The 27,453-nt window shown below is 42.8% G+C and overlaps 1 protein-coding gene and 1 pseudogene across 2 annotated transcripts in view; one reads left to right on the top strand and one right to left on the bottom strand.

Moving 5' to 3' along the window:
* The window catches only part of SV2C (synaptic vesicle glycoprotein 2C), a 189,825-nt gene extending 162,893 nt beyond the window's left edge, over nucleotides 1-26,932 (bottom strand). For both annotated transcript variants that reach the window (XR_005064491.1, XM_037032193.1), the window contains exon 1: nucleotides 26,639-26,932. The gene's annotated coding sequence lies outside the window, so the exon portion shown is untranslated. The remainder of the gene's footprint in view (nucleotides 1-26,638) is intronic.
* On the top strand, nucleotides 1,212-1,843 carry LOC118977285 (60S ribosomal protein L32-like; annotated as a pseudogene).
* Nucleotides 26,933-27,453: the final 521 nt, after the last annotated feature.

The following is a 27,453-nucleotide window of genomic DNA, read 5'->3' as shown; positions in this document are numbered from 1 at the left end:
ATATTAAATTTAAAGTATTGATTAGACATGCAAGGGAGAGACTGAGTATGCAGTTGAAGTTCAGGGGACAGAGGTCTGGGTCAAAGTTATATACATTTGGAAGTCAACTGCATAGAGATGGGTTTTAAACCCATGAGCATGGATAAGCTTGCCACGAGAGTCAGTGTAGGTGGAGAGGAGGGGAGGAGATGGGAGGAAAGGTTTGCACTCTGGATCACAGGAAGGTTAGGGGTTTACAAAGAAGAGAATAAACCAGCAGAGTAGATTTAGGTGTGACCTACTGGCAGGAGGAAGCCCCAGAGAATATCATCTCACTGGGAATTAACAATAAAACTATATCAGGGAGATGTGTATCAGCCAGGATCCATTCAGGATGCTGAATCAAGAGAATTTAATATAAATAATTATTAAACACGAACTTGTTAACTAGGTAACAAAAACAGGAAAACGTGAACTCTAAAGTATCACAAAGGATGCAACTGCAAGGGGAACAAACGAGCACTTCCAGGAAGGGTTGGGGGAATTATTAAGGAAGCTGAGAGGAAGGGCCCCACAGAGATGAGCTCAGACCCCAAAGAAGCAGGTGCTGCCCAGCTGGTGCTGGTGTTCCTGAGCTCACAGGAGGGACTGCATGGGTCTGGCAGCCTTTTCTAAAAAGAGGCTGTCGGCACCTAGTGCTTCTGTCTCTGACAGGGCTATGATGAGACAGTGCATTCGTGTCCCAGAGCTGCTGCAGAAAATGACCATAAATTTGGTAGCTTAAGAAAACAGATATATCTGTCCTCAGTATGTAGAACAAAAGCATGTACACAAGGTGTTAGCAAGGCCATGTTCCCTCTGAAGGCTGTGAGGGGATATCTGCTACGTGCCTCTCTCCTCACTTCTGGTGGTTGCCAAGCACCCTTGGTGTCCTTTGGCTGGGAGGCAAATCACTCCAAGCTCTGCCTCCATCTTCATGTCATCTTCTAATAAAGACACCAGTCACTGGGTTTAGGACCCATTCTAACGCAGAATAACCTCATCTTAACTAATTACACCTGCAAAAACTCCATCTCCAAATAAGGTCACATTCTGGGGTTCTGGAAAGACATGACTTCAGAAGGAACACTATTCAACCCAGTAGAGATAGGCCACACGAGTGCTGGAAAAACTTCAAATCGTCTCTCCTCAGCACTGCCTTTGGAGGTGGTAGCCATCCCCTACTCAGCACCATGGCTGCCTTTAGACCTCTCATGAAACCCAAGGTTGTCAAAAAGAGGACCAAGTCCTGGCTGGTGTGGCTCAGTGGACTGAGTGCTGGTTTGCAGACAAAGGGTCACTGGTTTGATTCCCAATCAAGGCACCTGCCTGGTTTTTGAACCAGGTCCCCAGTAGGGGGCACACAATAGGCAACCACACATTGATGTTTCTCTCCCTCACTTAATCCCTCCCTTTCCCTCTAAAAATAAATTTAGATTTATTCAGCATGAGCATTCAGCATGAGTCCATTCAGCATGAGTCTGACCGTTATGTCAAAATTAAGTGGAACTGACAGAAACCCAGAGGCACTGACAATAGGTGAGCAGAAGATTCAAGGGCCTGACCTTGATGCCCAGCATTGGTTACGGGGGCAACAAGAAAACAAAGCACATGCTGCCTGGTGGCTTTGGGAAGTTCCTGGTCCACAGTGTAAAGGAGCTTGAAGTGCTGCAGATGCGCAACAAATCCTACTGTGCTGGGATTGCTCACAATGTCTCCGCGAAGAACCACAAAGAAGAATCCAGCCATTGTGGACGGAGCAGCCCAGCTGGCCATTGGAGCCACCAATCCCAATGCCAGGCTGGGCAGCCAGGAAAATGAATAGACAGATCGTGTGCACATTGTATCTGTGTTAATAAAACCATAAAATTCTGCCAAAAACTCCTCTTCAAACTGGAATCATATGTGGCAATAGGAAGAAACTGTCACTTCTAGGGTAGAGAAGTTTTTCTAAGCCATAACACCAGAACCACATGGAGACAGGAAGCCCCTGGGAAGCACATGAGAAGAAGCCAGCACCCTCTTACTCCTCTGGGCTCTCAGTATGTCCTGTTGACAGAGAACAACATGGCACCACCTCAAAGCTCTGTTGGAGCGGAATGTAGGGTGCAGAGTCCATTGCCAGCACCAGAAACAGAATATAAGTAGGTTTAGAGCTGATAGACAATTTCTTAACAATTAGCACAGGGAGAGACTGATCAACTGTGTCAAAAATTGCTGATAGTTAACTAAGGTGAGAACTGATAATTGACCCCTGGATTTAGCTTCAATTGTTCCATGGTCAAATAAGTTCAGGAAGTGCTGCTCTGTTTTTTTGTTGGACCTGCCAGGCATTTCAGCACTCTGGCCAGCTCCTTTCCTTCCCATTCAGGCAATACTGACTGCCATTAGTGGGCTGGGATGGGAGTAAGACAGAAAACTGTACTTGGACAATAACTGAACAAATTAAAAAAAAAGAATACTTAATAGTCATTCTGTACAAGCTGCCACATACAAATCTCACAGTGCTGACCACGGCCTCCACACTGCCTGTCACTTCCCTCTGCTGGACTTTATTTTGATATTTGGTGCTTCTTAATTTCAGCAAAAAGTCCATGGATAATTGAAAGCAGGTACTTATGTTTGTCTATTTCTTTGGAGGATACTAGAAGCAAGTAAAAGTAGCAGAAAGAAATTGTTTTGGTAAGTCTGGAGCAAACTCAAAGCAAATTTCGGAGACCTAGATGCACCCTTGATTCCTTGTTGGTTCTTTCTCTGGATATTTTCTGCTGTTCTCTAAAATGAAATTTATAAAATATGTGGATGCCCTGGACATTTAAAATTACATAACACAAAAGGAAAACAAAGAGGAAACAATATAAAACAGCATTGAACTATGAATGATGAGGGTTGGATTTCAAGACAACCTTTGTCACTAACTCGTTCCATAGTTAGGCAAGTGTTTTAACAGCTTTTGGTCTGTTTTTCTTCATCAAGTAATTAGAAAGCTGGCATAAAGCATCTAAAATAACTGTCAGCTTTTGATTTATGTTACCAATCTCTAAAACCCAGCATGCATGGTAATCAGTGTTGTTATGCAATTACTATGAATTTTGAGAGTAGAAGTTAGGAGAGGATGTAACTTCAGTATATAAATTACTACTTTTGTGCTCTGTAAAAGGGTTTGCATTTTTCACAGAAAGATGACAGTACTCAACAAATTTATAAACTAATACAAACTAAAACACTGAAAGTGAAATTAGAAAAAAAAGAACCTTACTTGTCTATCACTGTTACTATTTATTTGGCGTCTGTGACTTCCTCAAAAATTAACCAGTTAATGTGTCTAAACTAGGTAGTAAAACAGAACCAGGGAGCACTCAGTGTGTATTTGCATGTGTTTAAAACTGATAGAAGGGGACAATGTGAAGAATGCATACACTAAATCAATGTGGGACAGGTCATTAATCTGATTTAGCTCTACAAGAAAATAGAGTCCTGACTTCTTTGTGTTGAGTCTCTGTATGTCCCAAAATTTCATTTTTCACACTTGCGATTCCTTTCTTTGGGTCTGAAACTACCCAAGAACCCCTCTACACTGTGCTAAATATGGAAAGGTTGGGGAAATATATCAAACTAGAATTCTACCAGAACATGTATTTGGTCAAACAAAACTGATAAACATTAACTGTGGGTATTACTAAAATATCTTAATTTGGAATAGTATGTTGCTTGCTGATAACTATCACAGAAAAAATCACTAAATTTGGATATACTTGAAAATAATCTCATAAAGGAAAAAGAGGGTTTGTGACAGATTCTGCTTGGCACACGTGTGTGTTACTGTGACTGTTTCCATTTGGTGATAATTATCAAATTTCAATGTAAGGTAATAATGGAAGCTATATCTCATTTAATATCTGAAAACACTGTAATTTAATTAAATATAAGAAAGCCATTTTAAAATTACTTGAAAAGAAATTGCTTGCAATAGTCCATTCATTTCTTTTGTGTGTGTGCAGAATATAGCTATTTCCCTCAAACTTTCTTATACTAAAGAGAATCAATAAATGGTCTTAACTGCCTTTGGCTGCATAGACCTCATCAAGAAATTTAGGGTGAATTTTTTCCACTATTTTTATTGAACCAAAACATTTAATTACTATGAATCAACAGATCTTTGTTTTAGTGTCTCAATACTTGAGTGTCTAGCAATCAGATGAGAAATCAGGTGTTTTGTGTTACCAACAATCCAAGTTTCTAAACTGGCCAGTGATTTTGAAAGGTTCCCCTGAAGCCTTGCTTCTCAAAAACTGATCTATGGGCTAGCAGTGTTGGCACTACCTGGGAGCTCATTTAGAAATGCAGAATGCCAGGTCTCACCCCAGACCTAATGAATCAGAATCCGCATTTTAACAAGAACCTCGAGTGATGTATACCCACAGTAAAATTTGAGAACCACTACCCTAAAGTATCAACTCTCACTCATTTCCATTCTGATAGAGCTCCTTGAGTAGGAAAAAAGGAAGAATTATGTTGTAGCTGAATATGCCATAGCAACGTACTATGCGACTCATGCAGAAAAATGAAGAACTGCTTATATAGCCACTTTTAACTTAATCGGCTTAAAAGTGAACATGAATAATTGTTGAATACCTATATGGAATATCTGTGCCATGGAATTAGTGTGGCCATGTATCTGGGACAATTTTAGTTCATACCTGATATCCTGGAATAATTATTAATAGTGCCCCATCGCCTTTTTTATTAACACAAAGTATATTTATTTTTAAGTATACTTTATTGATTATGCTATTAGGGTTATTCCATTTTTCCCCTTTATTCCCCTCCACCCTGCACTGCTCCCCCCCACCAGCATTCCGCCCCTTTAATTCATGTCCACGTGTCATACATATAAGTTCTTTGCCTTCTCCATTTCCCATACTATTCTTAATCTCCCCCTGTACGTTTTGTACCTACCAATTATGCTTCTTATTCCCTGTACCTTTCCCACCCACTCTTTCCCCTCCCCCTACTCACTGATAACCCTCCATGTGATCTCCACTTCTAGGAATCTGTTCCTGTTCTAGTGGCTTGTTTAGTTTGTTTTTTGTTTTGTTTTGTTTTGTTTTGTTTTAGGTTCATTTGTTAATAACTGGGGGGTTGTTGTCATTTAACTGTTCATAGTTTTTTATCTTCTTCTATTTCCTAGATAAGTCCCTTTAACATTTCATATAATAAGGGCTTGGTGATGATGAAGTCCTTTACTTTGACTTTAACTAGGAAGCACTTTATCTGCCCTTCCATTCTATATGATAGCTTTGCTGGATAGAGTAATCTTGGATGTAGGTCCTTGCCTTTCATGACTTGGAATACTTCTTTCCAACCCCTTCTTGCCTGCAAGGTTTCTTTTGAGAAATCAGCTGATAGTCTCATGGGAACTCCTTTATAGGTAACTGTCCAGTTTTCTCTTGCTGCTTCTAGGATTCTCTCCTTCATTTTAATCTTGGGTAATGTAATTATGATGTACCTTGGTGTGTTCCTCTTTGGGTCCACCTTCTTTGGGACTCTCTGTCCTAGACTGGAAGTCTGTTTCCTTTGCCAGATTGGGGAAGTCCTCTTTTATTATTTGTTCAAATAGGTCTTCAATTTCTTGTTCTTCATCTTCTCCTTCTGGCACCTCTGTGATTTAGATGTTGAAGGGTTTAAAGTTGTCTGCCCTCATTTTTTTAAATTCTTGTTTCTTCATTCTATTCTGGTTGAATGTTTATTTTTTCCTTCTAGTCCAAATTGTTGATTTGAGTCTTGGTTTCCTTCCCTTTACTCTTAGTTCCTGGTATATTTGCCTTTATTTCATTTTGCATAGGCTTCACTTCTTCCTCTCTTTTGTGTCTATAGTTAACCATTTCTATGAGCATCCTGATTACCAGTGTTTTGATCTCTTTATCTAGTAGGTTAGCTAACTTCTCATCACTTGTTCTTTTTCTGGAGTTCTGACCTGTTCTTTCATTTGGCCTGTATTTCTTTATCTCGATGCACTTGTTACATTGTAAGGGGCAGAGCCTCAGGTATTTGCCAGGGTGGGGCAACCCACGTTGCTGCGTTAAGTTGTGGTGCTGTATGTGGAGGAGGGTCAGAGAGGGAACAATGTCACTTGCTCAGCTCTTGCCCTGCTTTCAGCCACTTCCTCCACTAGCCATAAGCAAATTGGGCCTTTCTGGTGCTGATTCTTAGGTGGATGGGTTTGTGTATGTTCTAGGACCCTGTGAGCCTGTCCAACAAACTCTCCTGTGAGACTAGGAATTTCTCCCACTGCTGCAACCCCTACAGATTTTTACAGCCTGAGGTTTTTGAGGCTTTAGTTTCCTGCACTGGAACCCTGGGTTGTGTGATCTGTCTCACTCCCCTGTTTATCCATATACAAATGTGAGAATTTATGATCCGCCAGCTGCTGCCTCACCCACTCAGTCCATCACCTTGCTGCAAGTCCTCTCTGCCCCAGCTGCCCATCCTTGCCCCTCCTATCAGTCTGGAGGAATGTTTCTTCTTTAACTCCTTGGTTGTTGGACTTCCATACAGTTCAATTTTCTGGCAGTTAGGGTTTTTTTTGTTTGTTTGTTTTTAAATTTGTTGTGTGTTTTTGGTTGTGCAAGGAAGTGAAGAGTATCTATCTACACCTCCATCTTGGCCGGAAGTCCCTACCACCTTTCAAACTAAAATGTTCTTATTTGAACAAGAAAGCATTAAGTATCCTAAATCATAATCTGCTATAAAACTCATCCATATGTCCACTGAAAATCTAGATAAAGAGAACTGGACAGCATCATTCAGAACCCTGGGTGAGCCTGTGGGAGCAAACATGCTAAGGAGATTGTGGAAAGAATCTATCCTCCTCTAGGTAATCAGGTAAAAAGTAAAAACCTGCCAAACTCTGGCTTCAGAGGAGACTATCATGAGATCAAAACATGGGGCTTGCAAGGGATTAGCTCTGGGGAAGGCAATTTTGTACAACTGATCAGAGGGGGACAGTGCTTGGTGGAGCTAGACGGTCAATTAGTAGGAGCTAGAGTCCATCCAGACAATAATGGGGGAGCTGGGAGAAGAGCCAGTTACTGAAGACAAGGATAGGAGGCACCAAGGACAGGGAAACCAAACCAGAAACACATCTAGGTGATATGAAAAAGTTACTTGGAAAGGCAACACATTAAATTGTTTTAGAATTTTGTCAAGGTATAATTTACATGCAGTGAAATTCACCCTAGTATACCTGCAAGTTTGACAAACACACAACATATCATAATCAAGACATAGAACAGTTCTCTCACCCCCCAAAATTACCCAAGTCCACCCACAGTTAACATCTCCTCCGACCCCAGCCCTGGGGAACCATCTTTTTTTTGCTATTTTCAATACATCATAAAACTGCTATAATCACATACTGTAATCATATACTGTGTATCTGCTGCTGCTTTCACTTAGCATAATGCATTTGAGATTCATCCTTATTGTTGCATTCATCAGTAGGTTGTTTCTTCTTCTATTATTTAGCATTCCACTGGGTAAATAAACCATAATTTATTTGGTTTATTTATTTATTGTTATTTATTTATTTATTTATTGTTAACCATTCACCAGCTAAAATACATTGGGTTGTTTCCAAGTTTTAGAGAGATGAGTAATGCCTAAATAAACATTCACATACAGGTTCTTTTGTAAACATAGTTTTCATTTCATGTGTGATAAGGATCAATATCAAGAATGAGGATGAATGGACCATATGGTAAATAAATGTTAAACTTTATAAGAAACTGCCAAAGTGTTTCTCAACGTACCATTTTGCATTTCCATCAGCAGTGTATAAGAGTTCCAAATGTTCCACATCTTTGTCAGCACTTGGGATTGTCAGTTTGTTTGTTTTAAGTCACTCTAGTCAATACGGATTGACTTTTGATGTAAAAGTCAATCCATATGTATTTAAATCTCCCGCAAATGAAAACACCACACAGTAAGTTCCCATCTGTATGTGCAAAACATATAACAAACACATGTGGCTTTCATTTGCATTTCAATCATGAGACATGATATCAAACATCTTTCTGTGCTCATTTGCCATTCTTATATCTTTTTTGGTGAAGAGTCTCTTCAAATATTTTGCCCATTTTTTTTTACTGTGTTGTCTTCTAATTTGTGAGTTTGAGTTTTTTTATATATTACCCATACAAGTTCCTTATTGGTTAAAGATTTTGCCAATATTTTCTCCCAGTCTGTGGCTTGATTTTCATTCTCTTAATAGTTTCCAAAGAGAAGTTCTTAGTTTTGATAAAGTCAAATTTTTCAAGATTTTCTTTTATAGATCATGCTTTTGATTTCATGTCTAAAAATCTTTTTCTGAACTTAAATCACAAAGCTTTTCTGTAATATTTTCTTCCAGAAGATTTATATTTGTATGTTTTACAAATACTTCTATGCTCCACTTGAAATTAAGTTTTGCATATAGTATAAAGTATGAATTGAAAATTGTAGGAGTCTTTTTGCATTTGGATTTCTAAAGATTTGAGTATCATTATTAAAAAGACTGTTCTTTCTCTATTGAACTCCCTCTGTACTTTTTTCAAAAATCAATTGATCATATATATGTATGGATCTATTTCTAGAATCTTTATTCTTTTCCATTGTTCTGTATGTCTATCCTTTTGCCAGTTAAGACTGTCTTGAGACCTGAAGCTTAAGAGTTGATCTCAAAGTCAAGTAATGTTACTCCTCCAACTGTTCATTTCAAAGCTGTTCTGCTATTTTTCTTGTTTCCTTGCTTTTCCATATACATTTTAGAGTCAGCTAGTTGATCAGTCCAGCTGGGATTTTGATTTGGATGTCCTGAATCAATATAGTTTGAGGGAAACCAACATATCTACTACGCTCAGTGTTCCAGTCTATGAACACAGTATAATTCTCCATTAAAGAGTGTTGATTTCCTTCACCAGTGCTTCATAGTTTTCAGAATGAAGATATTGCACATATTTTGTTATATTTATAACTAAATATATCTTTTTGTGTACTATTTTAAATATATACAAAATTTACTTAAGTTTGAATTTCCAACTATTTATCACTAAAACATAAGGGTAAGACTGGCTATGATATATTTGTTTCAGAAGTTTTTGTGATTCCTTGGAACTATATCATCTGTTAATCTAGACAGTTCTCTATTTCTTCCTTTCCAACCTACATACCGTTCATTTTTTTTCTTGTTTTGGCTATAGCTTCTAATACATTTCTGAATAAGAATGGTTAAAATAAACATCCTTACCTAATTGCCAGTATCAAGGGAAAAGCATTATGGTTTTCATAATTAGTTATTATCTTTGCTGTAAGGTTTTTATAGATGCCTTTTATATGGAAGCTCCTTTTTATTCTGAATCTGCTGAGAGATTTTTAGAAAATAATAAATAGTTGCAAAGTTTTATCAAATACTTTTTCTGAATCTATCAGACTGTTGATATTATACTCGAATGTTAAAACAGTTTTGTATTCCTAGGATGAAAACTTCATCATAATGTATTATCCTATCATACATTTCTGAATTCAATTTCCTTGTATATTGTTGAAAGTATATTTGTCTATGTTCATAAGGGATATTGGTCTGAAATTTTCTTTTCTTGCAATATCTTTGTCTAGTTTTAGTAGTAATGTTGGCCTCATAAAATGAGTTGGAAAGTGTATGCAACTTTGCTATACTCTGGAACAGTTTATGTAGAATTAATATTATTTCTTCCTTAAATGTTTAGAATTTACCAGAAAACACATAAAATTTAATTGTACCAATCTCAAAGAATTGTGCAGATTAAATGAGACAGTGTACAAAATTAATATATTAATATTAATTTTAGCCTAGGTACTATAACAAACACCCCAACAATGACAAACATTTCCTATTACTATTAGTCTATTAATTCAACTTACCATAGGTAGTTAGCATATTGCTAAAAGATCACACACCTGCCCAGGGAAGAAGCCTACAGACCACAGCTGACATGCAAACCCATCTAGGTTGGCCAGAAGTGGTGATGGTAAAAACCCAAGATTTGAAGGGAAAAAATCTTTATTTGCTATAATTATTACATACCCATTTAACATATGTACTGAAGGGGCATTAATATTTGAAAAGAATTTAAGCATATTACTCAGAATGCTTTGTTTCACAGTTGTTCTTAAATTTCTATATGCTCAAGGAAACATGTTGCTATTTACCAGTCATAAACTTAGGGGCCAGCTTAGATGTAGCTGAATGATATAACAAAATTCCCCTCTACTTTATCCACTGCATTTTAGTGTCTAGAAAAAAGCATGAGGACTAAAGAATAGTAAGTCATGAATCAAAGGTGCTGCAATTTTAGAAATCCGTTAAACAGCACATGGATATTTTAGCAGTTTCAATTGTGCACTATTACATACTGCATAATTTTTCCACACATCCAAATATAGTTTTGCAGACTAACATTATAAAAGAATGGGTGTGGGGAGGCAGTGAATCATACTAGGTACCATAATTAAAAGCACTTGTGTAAATGTCTAATAGAATATTAATGAATCAAACAATGAGAAACAAAAATCTAGATTTTCCTGATGCTAATGCTTCACTGGCTGAGAAGAGAGAAGACTCAGGCATTGGCAATCCTAGACTGGTGATAATCACAGAAGCATCTCAAAGAAACTGCTCAAGTCAAGGTCTTGTCCGCTGTTTGATTAGTAATGAATATTACTGAATACTACTCAGCAAGGTTACCAGTAAACCATCTTGGCCAAACAATTCTCTGTAATGCGCCTACGCAGCTCCACAGAATACACAGATTCCCTTGGAATATAGAGAGAACCTGAGTTTTTAAGCCCCCCAGGTAGAGATCCTCTATTTACAGCTCTGTAACTTTGAGCAAGTAACATAGGCTTTCTGAGCATCAGCCTTTTCATTTCTAAAGTGCACTACCCCACAAGTATTGTTGATTGTGCTGGGCCCTTGTGTAAACCTGCTGGGTGCACCAGGATGAACCTTCAAGAACCCAGACAAGGAAACGAGCATCCACATAACAGGGGCCACTGCATAAGAAGTGCACCTGCTGCACCTTGGAAGGGCATCTAAATTAGACCCGGGACAATCGGGTAAGACTTTTGTAAGGAAGCTACCTCTAAGTGAGTCCTGAAGGATGACAGAGAGTTAGCGAGGTGGGCTGTGGGGGGAGTGGAGCGCTTCCAGCAGGCAGAGAGGCAACGAGGAGGCAGAGGTAGAGCACGAGGCTTTCAAGGGCCCTAGGAAATTCACGGGGCCCTGGTCAGAAATTGCTAATTGACCTTAAGGCAATGGAAAGCCACTTTTTACCATCACCACTTCGGGGCAACCTAGATGGGTTTGCATGTCAGCTGTGGTCTATAGGCTTCTTCCCTGGGCAGGTGTGTGATCTTTTAGCAATATGCTAACTACCTATGGTAAGTTGAATTAATAGACTAATAGTAAGATGATTTTTAACATGAAAATGGGTATGACCTTTTTGTGCTTTACAAACATATAATGTATTAAAGAAGGACAGAACTAAAGGACAGATGTCCTGCTGGGAAGCTGTATTCCACCGGAGAGATTCTGGGGCCCTGGTCTCCCGCTGTGATTGAAACTGAGTAACAGATGTCCAGAAGCACCACTGGCTGGCATGTGCTGCATCCCAGCAAACATTAGCTGCCTTCTTTCTTCTTGCCTCGTAATTGCCCCCCCCCCCATTGGTTTACAAGGAACTGTCCAAGTGCCCTGATAGCCGTACAAGTAAAATCCCTTTCTGTTGAATAAACTTACAAAGTAATGTTCTTCGTAAAGATACTTTTGTATGTCAACGGGGAAGAAATACATTCTATTTTACCTCTGTTTTGGGCCATCTAGAGATGAGATTTCTAGTGAAGGTTGATGTACATGTAACTTCATTGTAACAAAGTTGTCAGGATATCTTCATTATAAGTTTGATTGTTAAAAGCAGCAGCCTCTCTAGTCAACTAATGGTCACATCAACTGCTTTACTATCTTCATGACTGCAAGTACTATTTTTAAAGTATTTGAGCTACATTTTTATGGGTCGTGTTTGTCTCCTCCCCTTCTCGAATGTAAGCTGCACGAGAACAGGGACTTTGTCTTGTTTGCTGTCCTACCTCCAGGTGCTGGGACAGCCAGTGTCCGCACTTGAGAGAGGCACAGTAAGTGTGCGGGCTGCTTCACAGAACCAGTGAAGAGCGAGGGTCCATGTTCATGAAGTAACCGAAATTGGCCTGTCCTAGCAGGCGCCCCTCCCTCACGGCTCTTCCTGCTCCAGGCTATCGTACACCTAACTTCAGATTCATCTTTCTAAATGCCCAGTTCTGACGAAGACAACTCCCCCTCCGCAAAATGACCCGAATTGGCTGTACCTGCCCTTCCATGTTCATCTCAAATGACTGCTTTCGAAGTTTTTCTTCATTCCTTAAGTCAGTGGTTCTCAGGGGGTGGGGGCAGATTTTGCACATTCTGTACCCTGGGGACACGTGGCAGTGTTCAGAGCCATTTCAGGTTGTGGAATCTGCAGGGGGAAATACCGGTGGCACGGAGCCGGCAGGAGCCGGCAGCCACTGAAAAACACACAGCGCAGCCCGCACAACAAAGGATGAGCTGGCCCCCGGGGCAGTAGTGCTGAGACTGAGAAACCCTTCCTAAGCAAACGTGCTAACCACCATGGCGTGCTGGACCGCTTTCCCCGAGCTCCCACCCTTCCTTTTCCAGTACCTAGATACAACCCATCTGAGCCCCCCAGGTCTGCGAGCTGGAGATCCCAGGCTGTGTCCCACCCACCTCATCTTCCCCATGGACACGGGGGCGTGGCCCTTGTATAAGGGAGATGATTGATTTGTTTCCTGAAATTTCTCTTTCATTTGAAAGAATATTCCCATTTTCCACTCAAGCCTACTTCCTCCTGCTTCCTTTTAAGAAGAAAAGGTAGGCACCATCTTTTGTGCTTTTAATTTTTAAATACTTAAGACTGCTGTTATTAAATAACTGACTTGTCTTCTTCTCTCCAGATAAATTCATGTACCTTTTACAGTCCCATAGGAAAGCATGCCTTTAAGGGCAATAACTGTGTTAAATTGGATTAAAGTAGTTTTGATGTGAGTTTTCATGACATCCTGTGATGCTGCATTTATTCCATTTAGCACATCTGGAGCTTTGCAGCTAATCAACAAACAAATAAGAAGCCAACCTTAAACTCCAAAGGCAGCTTTACATGAATCAGGACTAAATAATAAATGCCATGATTTATCTAAATCTCCTCCTTTTCTAATTATCCTACTATTTAACAAAGGTAATAAATTTTAATTTCATAGTTAATATTTATAGTTAAATATTTGCTGAGCATTTTACAAATAAAATGTTATGATCAATTTGCTGACAAGGCTGTACATTTAGAGGCTTTTGGCACATGTAAGAAATTCAGCTAAGAGCCAGAATCCACATCTGACCGCCAACTCCGCATTTCATCTCTTCTGAGACATGAGACACTTATTAGCCTAAAGAATGTGCAAGCAGAGATACGTGCTAGTTCTTAAAGTTTGGAATTTTGAATGAAAAATTTAGCTTGGATAAAAAGAAGGAAAATTTGATGCGATCAGAAAAGATCGTCATACACCACTCTTGCCGTTATTAGAACATAAGCTGGATTCCCTGGGACGTAAACCTGAATGGCCTCCTGGGTGAGGACAAGCACAGAGGCCGCCCAGTATGGGGAGAAGCCAGACATCCTAATTCCCAAGGCTGTCAGCCAGAGACAGTGAAAACCAGGAAATGAGTTTTGTGTTGTCGTGTGTCAGCCAGACCAAACACCAGCGGTCAGCTTCCCTCTGGGGAAGGAGCAAGGCCCTCCAAGCAGAAAGGCACCTGGGGTCCGACGACCCTGCGAAGGCACTTAACACTGTTATCATGGTTTCCCGAGTAAAGGTGTCACAGTCCATCTACATCAGCAAGAGGAAATGAACACACACACACACACATACTTTCCCCCACAGACACATACACACCAGCAGAACATGGCAGTAACGTTATGAGCAGGAGGTTGGCAGAAGTCACTTCAGAAACATGGCTGGAAGCCCCAAGAACTCAGGCACACACTGCGCCACACTGTGACCTTAGACAAAGATAGTTTGTCCTCTGGTTTTAAAATTTTTATAGTACCCAATGTCAAGATCTACTAAGTGAAAAAAATTTCTAAGCTTGCAATTGCATACAGCGTGACCTGTCAGGTTCCAGGAGCTTTATTAAATGACTATGATGTTACACACCGAGTGTCTGGTGTGGTAATCAGCACAGCAACTGTGTAATAGGGTAATAATTAGAGAGTGCTTAATGCCAAAAAATTGGGACTAACTGAATTAGACCTCCACTGCAAAACACTCCTTTAATCTTGGCTCTGGTCCCATCTGTGTACAATGTAGGCGGAGCTCAAACGTCTACAAATCTCCAAAGGCCAGCGGCTTGTGTTGCTTGCTGTCTGCCCTTAAGAAGAATCGTGCCATTCTTCTGATGTTAGATAAAGCTGCAGGTATGGGCTCCACTCCCGTCTCACAATCAACTATATTAACCACTGGCTTTTCTCCTTGGGCTTTCTGGGAAGGGAATGTTAACCTCTATAGGTTTAAATTTTATTTTATTTTTTTGTATCCACTGCCTTTGAATGTAATCAAGCCTTCTTTTTCATACACATCTGCATCCCAAAAGACTGGCACAATCATTACATATTCAGGTTCACAGTAATGAATGTTGGGCAAACAATTAGCTGTAATGTATTTGTCAATAAATGAAGCGAGCCCTGAACCAACAACGTCCTTTGCTGGCCAGTAAAGATTGTGAGCCCTTGTCAATACTCCAACTTTAGACTAAAGGGCACACAGAGCCCCGTGTATTATTTAGTCCTGGTCACTCTCTCACTCTCTTCTGACTTACTTCTTCCGAGTTACCCTCACAGCGTTTCCAGCTGATAGCAAAACATTCATATCCTTGAACTATGGATCGAGATAGGTTGCCAAGTTTTCACTCCCTCTTTTTCCAGAATCTCTTCTGGAAACAATTCCGAGAGCTCCCACCCTCACACAGGGGAAAACTCTGGCAGTGGGACCCCACAGGAAGCACTGTCTGGCAGTGACCTCAGCGGATAACGGGATTTTAACAACAGAGTTAGGAAGAAACCACCCAGGGGTGTCTCCTGCGGGTGTTGGAGAGCCACCTTCAAGCACATCAGATGGTCTCTTCTCGCTGGTGGGTTTTCTCCAAGTTGTGGGTTATGTTCAGATTTCCAACCCTACTCAGAGTGACTGACTACCCTCTTTTACCCAACACTAATCAAGACTGGAGCAGTACAGTAAAAACTCAGTGCCTTCACAGCACCAGTCCCCAGACTGCTTGCATTTGGGGTGAGCTTCCCAGGCAGAAGCGTGATAAAGGCTTGCACACTCTCTACAGACACACGGTCTCTGTTGGCAGGTCCAGCTCCCACTCTGCCTCCCTTCACAGCCACTGCTGGAGAGAGTATGCGGCGGCCTCCACAGAAAAAGCACCAACCCCGCAGACGCAGGGCAAAGGTGGAAGAACCCTCCCTGCGTTACTACGCGCCCCTTACCACCTAAGGCAGAAATCAGCTCACTGCACTTGCTGCTAAAATACGGAGAATTTAGAGGGCCCAACAACATCTACTAAAACATATATTTTGCAATGTTATTAAATAATTTTCATATACAAAATAACCTTACCTGCACACATAAATTTAAAATATCTATATAATACCATAACCGTAGTAAGGAGAAATAAAAAAATAAGTTATGTTTTTAAATACATGAATGTTACAGTGTAATAACTCAGAATACAAAATGAAAAAACATGAGCTGCTTGCTTCTCAATGTAGAATCACCGTGAATGCAGTGGACACCAGTGTAGGCAACCAGGGCTGAGCTTATTAGCAACTCAAATATCACAAGTGTTTTGGGACCACTGGTGATGTGAGTTTGGGACATGGTGAACAGTTCTTGGTAAGACTTTAAAGAAAACAAAATACAATCTTTCCTTGATATATAAGTAGTTTCACTGCTGAAAAAATATAAATATGTTCCACTGTATCAAAAGTTATGAATAAAGTCCTTGTGTTTATATACAAAACAAACAGAAAAAGTTCTAGGCTTAAATTATCAGGAAAAAATTTTCCCCTAAGTGGATGTTTGAAGGGGCATCAGAGATTCATTGCATATGTGAGGCGGTGCTTTGTTGGGCAGAACTGCCCCATGTTCTGCATGTCTTTGGTCAATGGGATGTGGACTTAAGTGACAGGGCACCAGTTTCCACTGACCTTTCTTGTACTGCTGCCCCCTCCATGCAAAAAAAAAAAAAGAACTGGGCAGCCAATTATTCCAAGTAGGATTAAAAGCCTGAACCTTGCCCTGGCTGGTGTGGCTCAATGGTTGGAGCATCGTAGTTGGGTTCCCGGTCAGGGCGCACACCTCTGTTGCAGGTTTGGTCCCCAGTTGGGGTGTGGGCTAGAGGCAGCCAACTGGTGTCTCACCCTCACATCAATGTTTTTCTCATCCTCCCTTCCCCTCTCTCTAAAATCAATAAGCATGTCCTTAGGCTAGCATAAAAAAGTAAGAAAAAAAAGAAGCCTGAATCTAACCTTCAACTTGGAAAAAACTCAGTAAGCTCAACCTAGCTCACCTAGCCCCCAGGCAATTCACAGATGCATGGATGAAAAGAAATTATCATTGCTTTAAGTTACTATCTTTTGTAGGGACTAGTTAGGCAGTATGATGTAGTAATAAATGTGTGACAAATACCTGCCCACCCAGCATAGTGAAGGCAAGTGTGATTAAAGGAGACATAGAATAGTCAATGAGAAATTCATGATACAGAGAATTGCTGGATATTAAGAAAAAGAAGGAATAGGTGGGATTCGGGAAAAAGGTAGCAGGTAACCAGTTTTTGTAAACACAAGTAGTGCTGAGTCACTAGTTGAATGAGTCTCTGGGACGTAGAGAGCCCTCCAACAAACCACACCAATTTGCATTCCGTGAGCTCACTTCCCCCACACTCGCCCTGAAGGACACAATATGCAGTCTGCCATAGCCTGAAAAGGCAGGCAGAGATGTAATAAGGACCAAGTAAGGCCCAGGGTTGTCACAAAATCAAACCCTTGGCATAAAAATTCAATCATGATTCATTTATCCTTGCAGATTATAAGCACATATAGCATTAAATAACTGGTAGACCCACAGAAAGCCCATGGGTGTTTCATTTTTACCAACATTTTTCTTTTCAAAGACATTGGTATCATCTACAAACATGGGTTCTTTCATTTAAATATTTTTAATTAATTAAGTTCATGTCACTTTATCTGGTTATTAATGTTCTGGTACTTTTAGGGCTGCCATTCAATAATAAATAATAAGTTATATTTGCATGTAACCAAAGGAAATTCTTCCATGTTCAAATGAAATAGAAATATATTTTTTAACACACCAGTGATTTATCAAGCAACAAAGATATGCCATCTGATATATGTTCTCCTTTTTACATAAGAGGACACTGACAGAAACCATTCCATGAAACACTGAAAATATCCAACATGATAATTTGCTCTCTGGCTTCCTAGAGAAAATATCTTGCATGATAATATATTTGGCTTCCAGGAGAAGTAAATCTTCTGCCAAAACTGGGAGACCACTCTAGCCCCTACAAAGTAGGAAGTATACACCTTAAGTAATGCCATGGGACTCTACAGTTCTAGAATCTATACCAAAAACACTGATATGCAATAAATTTGACAACTTGGATAAAAATTAATAAATTTCTTTTTTTTAAATGTAGCTTACCAAAACTGACATAAGATGAAACAGAAACTCTGGAGCCTTTAGCTATTAAAAAGAAATGATTTGTAATTAGAGACTTAAAAGCATTAGATGAAGGTCTATACACATTTATAAGAAATTTTAGCAAATTGGAAAGAGAAGGAAATATCCAATCTGATAAAAGTGAAGGTCAAGTGACAGAATTGCTCACGAGGGACTTAGACTAAGGTCACAAGCAGAGCTGCTCTGCAGCCCAGAGAAGGGCAGGATGAACGAGGGACCTTTTCTCTGCCTCTGGCACCTCGTGGACTGGCAGTTGGGTGTCTAGAGACAGCATCACGGGCACAGTCATGACACGCTCATGTCCATTAGCAGCACTAGGGCTCTGCCAACCAGTTTCCCAGACAGGAGTAAAAAAGCTCATGGGAGGAGAGCTTTGTTAGGCACCAGGAAGGACTGAGGTCAGGACAGTGGAAGGGGTTTATGCCTGGAAAGGACGTGCAGGGGGCTCTGGGAATGATCTCTTTCATGACCTGAGTGTTGGTTGAAGAGATGTGTTCAGTCCGTGAAAACCAATGGAGTTATATACCCTTTTAATCCATGTGCTTTCATCTCTGTATTTTATATTCCAGTTAAAAAGTTTTAAAAAATTATTTAAAATATTTTCAGCCCCTACACGTCCAGCACCAAGAGTTAGAAAGCTCTCAGTGACTTGGTCTCTTCCCTTGAGGCTCAGGGGACTCAGAATCTAGCAGGAAGACACCTGTGGAAAGGACAGGATCCCAAAGCATGAGAAGCACTCCTACAGGGCTGGCTGCAAGGGGACTGGGAGAGATAGAGCACCCTGAATTCTGCCCTTGAGGGTCACGAAATTTTACGCTGAGGCTTGAAGGACAGACAGGAGCCTTTCCATAGACAAATGTTGGAAACAGGGAGGATGAAGGGTGGGAGGGAGGGCCTTCCAGGCCCACGGGAAGAAAGAGAAAATAAAATATTGCCCATCTCCAATCCCATCAAATACACAGACATAGCAAAATGAAAAATGTACCTAAAAGCAAAACATTCCAAGTAATAGCACAGGCTTTTGACAGCTATTGAACACAGAAGATTTATTGGGAACACGGTGGGGGAAGTGGGCAGGTCCTCAGCTTTATAACCTAAGGTGCAATGTCCTTCTCAAGGGCCCTTGTGTTCCATGGCTATAAGTGGGTACTTTTTTTCATTCTAAATGAAAACAGCTTTATTGAATACCAACATAATGTATGTTCTCACAACTTCAATTACCACACCTATCAATACTAGGCACCAGAAAAGTACCTGTGGGAAGACCGGCACAGCTTGCTAGCCACTTAAACCCTGGTGTTTGGGCATATTTGAAAAACAGCATCATAGGAGCACTGTGAAATTAGTTTTTACCACGTCTACTGGTGACTTAATTACACAAGTCATATGTGCTTATTGTCCAAAATTCAAATAATCCTGAATTCTAGCACTTTCTGAATGTATAAAGTAGAAAGTGTACGGTTCTATCTTTCTCCCAAAAGATAACTGTTTAGTCTTTATCCTTCGGACTTTTAGATATACCTTAATCTTTAAAAATATAGACATACCACATATTCTCTGATCAATAAATTGCTATATTTTAAACTAATAACATATCTTCAAAATATTGCCATCTTAATCACATACTTCATTCATTTCAAGGGTTATGTAGTTTTTCACGATAGAGATGAACTATAACTGACCAGATCACCCTCTGGTGGACATTTAGGACATTTCCAGCCTTTCACTGTTGCAGTAATTACCCACCGAACATCCAAGACAAACTTCCGATGATTTAGCTGAACACTGTGACACCTCTGAGTGTCTGAGGGCAGGGCCTGAGAGGTCTCCAGGAAAGGGCCCATCCCAGTGAGCAGCAACCTGAGATCCACTATTTATGGTCCTAGGACAACGACCAGAGGGGACAACTGATTAAAAATACAGGATGCCGTGTCACTTGAGGTGTCCTCTCACCAGCCTCCATGCAGCCACATATCCTCTAAGCTCCCCAGGGACAGGAGGAGCACACAGGAGCGTCAGCACTTTTGACTGTACTGGAGCCAGGGCTCTCCGGGCAGCAGCGCTGCGGGACCCAGGACGAGGACTGCAGGATGATCCCTGAGGACTCAAGGAACTCGTGAGGAAATCTTTGCAGCAGCCTGGAAATCCGCAACTCATGTAAAAATAGGACCAGAGAAATGACTGTGGATGCCACTGTGGGTCTATATTCCTATCTCCACACGGATGTGGCCAGCCAGAAACCCAGGCTGCAGATTCAACCAGATACTTAAAAAAGAATATTTATACTTAAGTTACTTTTGTGGTGTTCCATGCAGCTCATAATGTGTCTAATGATAGTACGAAGGCAAGCAGGAGAGATGGTCCCATGGAATTATTAGAATGTTACTTCTTAAATGAAAACACACATAAGTGCAAAATAGAATAAAGAAGAAATGGCTCACTTAGAACTACTAAAAAGTAATATTAAAATGAGTATACTTAAAACAAGCTAGTTAAAACTTGAAATGATAAAGTGGGTCACCCTCTCTACCCACTGCCAAACCCAGGGCTGTTCCTGCTGCAGAGGCTCCCGTGCTACATGACTCAGCTGGGCAATTAAAGCAAAGAACAAACACCTCGTATTTCTCTTAGAAAAATTCAACTCCTCCAGATCACTGTTTACCTTGTGTAAATCTGCCTAGTTTAAAACCTGAACACTGAGGCGACTGCGTCTAAAGCCCACTGCTGGTGCTCTGGCATTCCTGCAAAGGCAGACCTAGGACTTCCAGCTCCAGTCCTTCAGCAACGTCAGGAGCAGTGATGCGGAGGGAGGAAAGGTCCATGGGGGTGACCTAAAAATAGGAGACCTAAGGCAAGTTCTTTAAAAGCCCCCGATGCTCAGTCAAAGGTCTGGGTACACTGGGTGGTTGTAATCATTGAGGACAGTCATGGTGTATCACAAAGGACATTGAATTTGATTCAGTCGATTCTAAGCCTTGCCTGGGAAAAATCGCAGGTTCCCCAAGTCACGAGAGGCCCGGGGTCATTAGAAAGACTAAATATAACACTCCCAATGCATGTGCTATATAGAAATGCAGCCTGGATACCAGGACCAGCGACATAACTGGCAGGACCCAATGCAAAAGGAAAAGGTGGAGCCCCTGTTCCAAGAATTTCAAGCGGCGATGGTAGAGTACCGATTGAACACAGGGCCCTTCTAAATGTGAGGTTCTGCGTGACCGCACAGCGATGAAAGTCCATGAAGCCGGCCCCCAGTGCTACTGCCCTGCAGACAGGCACTCCTTGAGGACTGCCCAGCTGAGTCTCCAGAGGACCCGGCACTCGGTAGATGTTCAGGAAGCCTCTGACTGCTTACAAGACTGCATTACAATACAAAGGAAGTAGGATGATTTCATACACTAAAAAGGAATTATTTCGTTTTATAAGACAAACATTGAAAGAACAGAAAAGACACCTTTGAAAGTACAGTGTCTACATAGAAACATGCTAGGAGATTTGTGCTTATTTTCCCGTTTAATTTTTATACATAATCCTAAAAAGTAGATATAAAAATCCATCTCTTCACAGCTGAAAAACTAAGGCTCAGAGAGGTTGAGAAACTTGTCCATTTTTCCCAAACAGCTCATTGATTCATTTCCTAATATTTATTGAGTTCCTGTTATGTTCCCGATATTTTTTAGACACTAGGAACAAATCAGCAAGACAAAACCACACCTACCCTTAATCTTGTCCTTGGCCTCCTGGAGTTTAATCAGGACAGATAGGCACTAATGAAAGAATCTCTTATAAAAAAAAAAGGAAATGGTTAAATTAATGAGCTTTATAAACAGTTGCCAGATTTAGCAAATAAAAATACAGGTGCCCAGATAAACTTGCATTTCATATGAACAACAAATAATGTTTTAATGTAAGTATGTCCAATGCAATATTTGAGACATATTTATATTTTAAAATGTTTACTGTTAATCTGAATTTAAATTTAACTATTATCCTAACTTTATCCTATTTGTCTCTGATGACTTTATAAAATAAAGTACCCAATGAAGAGAAAAGGAATTTTAACCTCACAGTGAGGTTTGGGAGGCTTCTCCAGAAGGGAAGGGAAGGGCGAAATCTGAAGAATACACAGAGTTAATACAATAAAGGTAGGCTGGGGCACGTGATAAGGTTATTACAGCAGGAAGAGGCTGATGTTTGAAGGTCGCTAAGAAGGAAAAGGTTTGGGGGTTATGCAAAAAGAGGCCATGGAAGTGAGCAGGGGCCAGACTATCCACAGCCTTGTAGGCCTTGAAGGTTAACGTTTTCAGTCTTTACTCCACTGACCAGACATTCATGACGTTCCATCTGCCTATGCCCTCCCTTCTTTGATATCATCTACACAACTGTCTCACAGAGTCCTTCCCAATCACCTGCCTCATTGTGACTCTTACCAAAGAATTTAGTCATCTTTAAGTCTGCCTCGCCAGCTAGAACGTGACTTTTCTAAGGGCTTCTATATAAATCACTAGTAAAGAGAACAACATACCTCAGAAAATCCATGCATTCTGGGTCTCTGCCATATGGCCTAGTTGAGGGGCCCCCTCAACTCACTTGGCAGAGCTTGATAAACAGCATATTCTGAGCTCACCCACAAAACCCTCATATAGAACGCCTTGGACAGGGCTCAGAAATCTCCATCTGATCAGGCTCCCCGGGTAGGTGTGATACACACAACTATTTGAGAAGTCCTGGTCTATTTGGCTACTCTGGGATTCTAGTTCACAGCATTTTCAAATCGTGGCAAAGAACAAGAGAAGCACTTGTTCTAACTTGTTATACATCTCGCCGTGCTCTGGAATCGTCAGAGAGTCCAAGTGCTATGAAAGACAAAAGCCCATCGACATAGTCCCTGGGTCCAGCCTGAGTCATTTGTGTTATGTACCACCCACGGGAACATACATAGCAGGCATGGTGTGCCTTAGGTGAGCAAAAGAAAACATTTCAAATGTTGCCGTGTTAAATAATTTAAATATCTGCTTTACATTAAGCTGAGACTATTATTTTTCAAATATAGTCTTTTAAAAATGTTTTAATTAATGCCTCCCTTCCATGGCATAATACGAACTCTGAGGCTATTTCCTCCACGGAGACAGAGCCCATAGCTCCAAGTAAAAGTTCAATGTGAGTCAATCAAAAGCACTTCCTATATTCTACTTATAAGCAAATTTCAAATTTAAAATATAACTTATCATATATGTTGATATTTCATGGTAAGAAAGAATATTAGGACCAAACCATCCAAATTCACCACTCTGTTTATTTTGTTCAATTCTTCGCAATAGGGGAGTCACAGTGACATATTACTACAGACAGTCCCTAAGAGTGGCATCCAGGATAAAATTAAATGGTGTCTTTGTATCTCATTAAGACAGATTTCCAGAAAGAATTAAAAGAGTATCTTTTTCCGCCATGGGTACTCCAAGCCTTCTCATTATATAAAGAATAAAGCTCCAAATTCTACCCACTGAAACATTTCACACTGGTTGCTCAGTTGGGCTGGAATTGAAAAGCAAAGCAAAACAAAAACCAACTCATTGATGTTGTCCCACACTGCACACAGCTGGGGAGCTGCCTCTCCTTGGTTTACAAACAGATGTTATAGAATTGGTACCTTTGTGTGAAATTAATTGGCCATGATATTCATGTTCTAAGCCATGGGTCAGATAGAAATTTCAGGAATACAGAACCAAGAAGCATAGTGGTGAATCCTAGAATTTCCCCTGCGGCAGCCTCATAGAATAAAAAGGGGCATTTTACTTTCACTAGTCACAGAAATTGATCATTATGTATGAACAACATGAATAACAACACAGTGAGCTGGTTAGGAAGGCTTTCTGACAAAGCAGATGTTTTTATTTATGAAATATGTCAACAAGCTCATCTCAGAGTAGGAGCCACTGTAATATCCCTAATTACAGGAAATGCATTTCCTGGTACTTGCAGTCACGTGACATACCACACATTATGATGCCCTTTGTGGTAACCTCCTTGAGGACAGAAATTGCATCCTGTTCTCTGAGGCACCTTCCACTTTAAGGAATGTGGAAGTTAATAGAGTTAACTAGAGTTAATAATGAGTGGGATTTTCCCCTGAAAGCTCTTAGGCTATTCTGCTGTTCAGAGCAAAGAAGCTACTTTTACTGTTAAGTCATAAAAGATAAATCTGATTTCTCTACTACATCACCAAAACATTCAGATGCAATCCAGAGCTTTCTTTCTTTCCTTCCCTCATCCAGATAGCAGCTAATGGCATTTGGTTTTACATTACACTGTTAGGAAAAGTCTATTGTCTACATTTGCTGACTCTGAGGCCTAATTCCATTAAAGGAACAGCGCTTAGGAAAGTCTCCAGAATTTTTTAAAAGACAAAATTGTTCTTTACTCCCTTAAAGGGACTTTATTGTTTCATAATATTTTCCATTCATAAAGAGTGTACATGTCCAAATCTCTCTGAGATCATCTCTTTTGTCCTCAAAACAACTTTGTAATAAGAGCTAGTCTGGGCTGTTTTCCACATTTCTCAAATGGGCATCATGAACCCAAGAGGGTAAGTCACTCGCCCAAGGGGACAGAACGTGATGCCTGGACCAGTGGGAACTAGGGCCTTCGTCTCTGGGCTCCATGACAAGTGCAGTTCCTCCTCCCCCCCCCCGCCCCGCCCCCCTTCATTCCTTTTTGCCACGGGTACTGCATATCTGGACGCAGTCAAGCCGGCAGAAAAACCTTTGCCATTAGGGCTCCAGAAAGTGGGGTCTTTAAAACAAATAATCATAATAACAATAATAACACACACAATGAAACGTGGGTTGAGCTTTTTGTTTTCTACTAGGGAATGCATTTGTCGTGCTGGTTTTAACACGGTTTTTTTTTTTTTTCCCGTTATAAAGGAAGAATGCGACGCATTGTCTTGTAAGCCATTCTCGAGCTCCCCTTAGAGGCGGCGGCGCCGCCTGACAAAGCTGAAGATCGGCGGAGGCCCCGGTCAGCTCCGCTGCCCTCGTGAACTTCCACATCGAAGCTTTCACATGAAAACTTGCCGCGAGCACGAGGCCCTTCGGAACTTGCCCCCAAAACGACTGAACGCCGGAAAAGATTAACGCCAAATTATCCTCCAGGATTAAGGACAAGAATTAAAGTCAACTTTCTCGCACTGTCAGCTAAGAAGCAGGGAGGAGGTCCCACGAAGGAGGAGACCATCGGGTCCCTGTCCCGGCGCCTTAGAAGACGCCCCATCTTTTCGGTTCCCGGGTGAGCGCCCGGCCGCCGAGGCAACTTCCCGGCACTGCGGCGCACTGCGGAGCAGTCTGTCGGCCCGCAGCCCGGTCCTGCGGGGCTGTCCAAGCCGCTGCGGTCCCCGCTGCAGCCCGTCCGCCCCGCCTGCCCGCCGGGGATCCATCACCCAAGAGCCTCTGACGCACACGCACGCGCGCTCCCAGACGGAGACTCCGCCGCCTCCCCACCCCCACGCCGCTCTGCCCACCCCTCCTGCCCCTGGTGGGTCTGCATTTGCATCACTCGCGCACGTAGCGGGTGACGCGAGCGTTCCCCGCTCGGGCCATCCAGGCGGCACCTCCAGCCCCTTTGACTCAGCCGCTCCCCCTCCGCCCCCGCGTGCCCTGCGCCTGAGGTCCCCGGGCGCCCGCAGAAACGCTCTGGGTCGTGCATCAGCGGAGGGGTTTCCACCGCCCCCAGCCAAGTCCTTCACCGTATTCCGCAGTCTTCGCGGGCCCAGCCGGGGGCGCTCCCCGCGACACGCTCGAGAAGTCTTCCCAGTTCTAGAACCCAGGAGGGAGCCCTCTAATAAGAGGTATCAGTGATGGATTTGGTGATCGCTTCCACAGCCCTCACCACCATCCGAAATCATCTCGCCGTATTGTTTACAGGTGATGGGGCTTTCTCCCCACTGCGCCGCACTCCGATTTGTCTGTCTAGCCGCACCTGGATGGAGCACACTGGGCGCCCGGTAGGGTTTGTTGGATGCGGGCGCAGTGTAGTGAGGTGTAGGCACTTCCAGCCACAGCCCCGCGGGTTTCCCTCCTTCCATCCCCGCCTCGTTCTCGCCTAGACAATAGACAGGAGCGTCGGGGACTTCCGTGGAACAGTTTTTAACCCCCCTGTGCTTCTTTTAGGCTCCCGCAGCGCCCAATGCGGCTGCCTCTGTCTCCCACCACCCTCACGTCTGCAGGGGGATCCCCGCCGGAAAGTTGAGCCCAAAGCTAGGATGGAGGTCCTGGTCAGCAGCTCAGAGCTGCTTGTTTGGAATCCGCCTCCCCAGCCCATCGAACCAAACCAGACGAGCAAGGGATCGTGTAGGTCCGGGCAGAAGGAGGGCGCGGCCCCGCATCCCCGCTGCCGCCCACCTACCTCTTCCGGGAATCCAGCATCAGTGGTGAGCACACATCCCTGACCTACCCCGGGCAACTGGGGGGGGGGGGGGTAATCACTCTGTCCGCTACACCCGACTTCAACGGTCCAGCCCCAGCAAAGGCGCCCAGCCGAGCAGCCCGGGTGCCAGCAACCGCTTCCCCGTGGGCAGGCGGGGCAAAGTTGCGCTTCCATAAGGATGCGAAAAGTTCCCCACAGGCTGCAGGGTCTGTCCTCTGGGTCTGAAAGGAAAATTAAGCAGCGGCGGGAAATCCCGGGGTCCCTCACTCACCGCTCCAGGCGCCGGGGACCCCCTTGCCTTGGGTGCTGTCTGTGCCGCAGCCGCTGCCGCCCGGGCGTCGCTCTGGCTCGTTCCCCAGGGCCACCCCCGTCTGCCACTGTCTCCTGCAGCGCAGGAGTGGTGACTCCTCCGAGCGTGTCAGCGGCAAGAGGAGGGGCGGGAAAGTGGCTCCTGGCTGGCACGCAGCGGCCCTCCTCCCCCAGCTCCGCCCGCGCCGCCTCCCTGGGCGCTGCAGTGGCGGGCGGCGGCGTGGCTGGAGTACGAGCGGAGCGCGGGGCTGGAGTCACCGCGCGCCGGGAGGCGGGGGCGCCGCGCGCCTCTCGGGTCCCGGCCAGCTGTAGCGCTCCGGAAAGTCGGGGTGCAGAGGGGCTCTGCGCCGCGGGGTTGGGGTGAGAGTAAACCCACACCTAGGTGGCAGATACTTAGGGGGAAGTCAGGACTCTGGAGTTTGTGGTAGAGTGAAGGAAAGGGGCGCTAGTCCCTAATTAGTCACGGAGTGTGACTGTGCGTTGCGCACCTGCGGTCCGTGGCCCGGGTCTGTCCTGAGGAGACCAAGAATTTTGACTACTGAGCCTGGCTGGGGCCAGGGTAACGAGAGCTTGCCCCCAATTTCTGGGCCTGGGACTGACCTGTTAGCTTTGACTCGGCTTCCCGGAAGCCACAGGCAGGGCTAGATTGGCCATTCCGCCCACACCCTACCTCCACGCAGGCGGCACACGGGTGGAGGAGGAGAGCTTGGGGAGCTGTAGGAGAAAACTGGAGGAAACTTTGCAGGGTGTCTAGAGGTTTCCTCAATGCCAGGTAGG

Source organism: Sturnira hondurensis, unplaced genomic scaffold (genome assembly GCF_014824575.4).
Source record: "Sturnira hondurensis isolate 20B ecotype Veracruz unplaced genomic scaffold, ASM1482457v3 Scaffold0021354, whole genome shotgun sequence".
Lineage (NCBI taxonomy): Eukaryota > Metazoa > Chordata > Mammalia > Chiroptera > Phyllostomidae > Sturnira > Sturnira hondurensis.
Note: the sequence above shows the minus strand (reverse complement) of the source record. Positions and strands in the feature narration are given on the sequence as shown.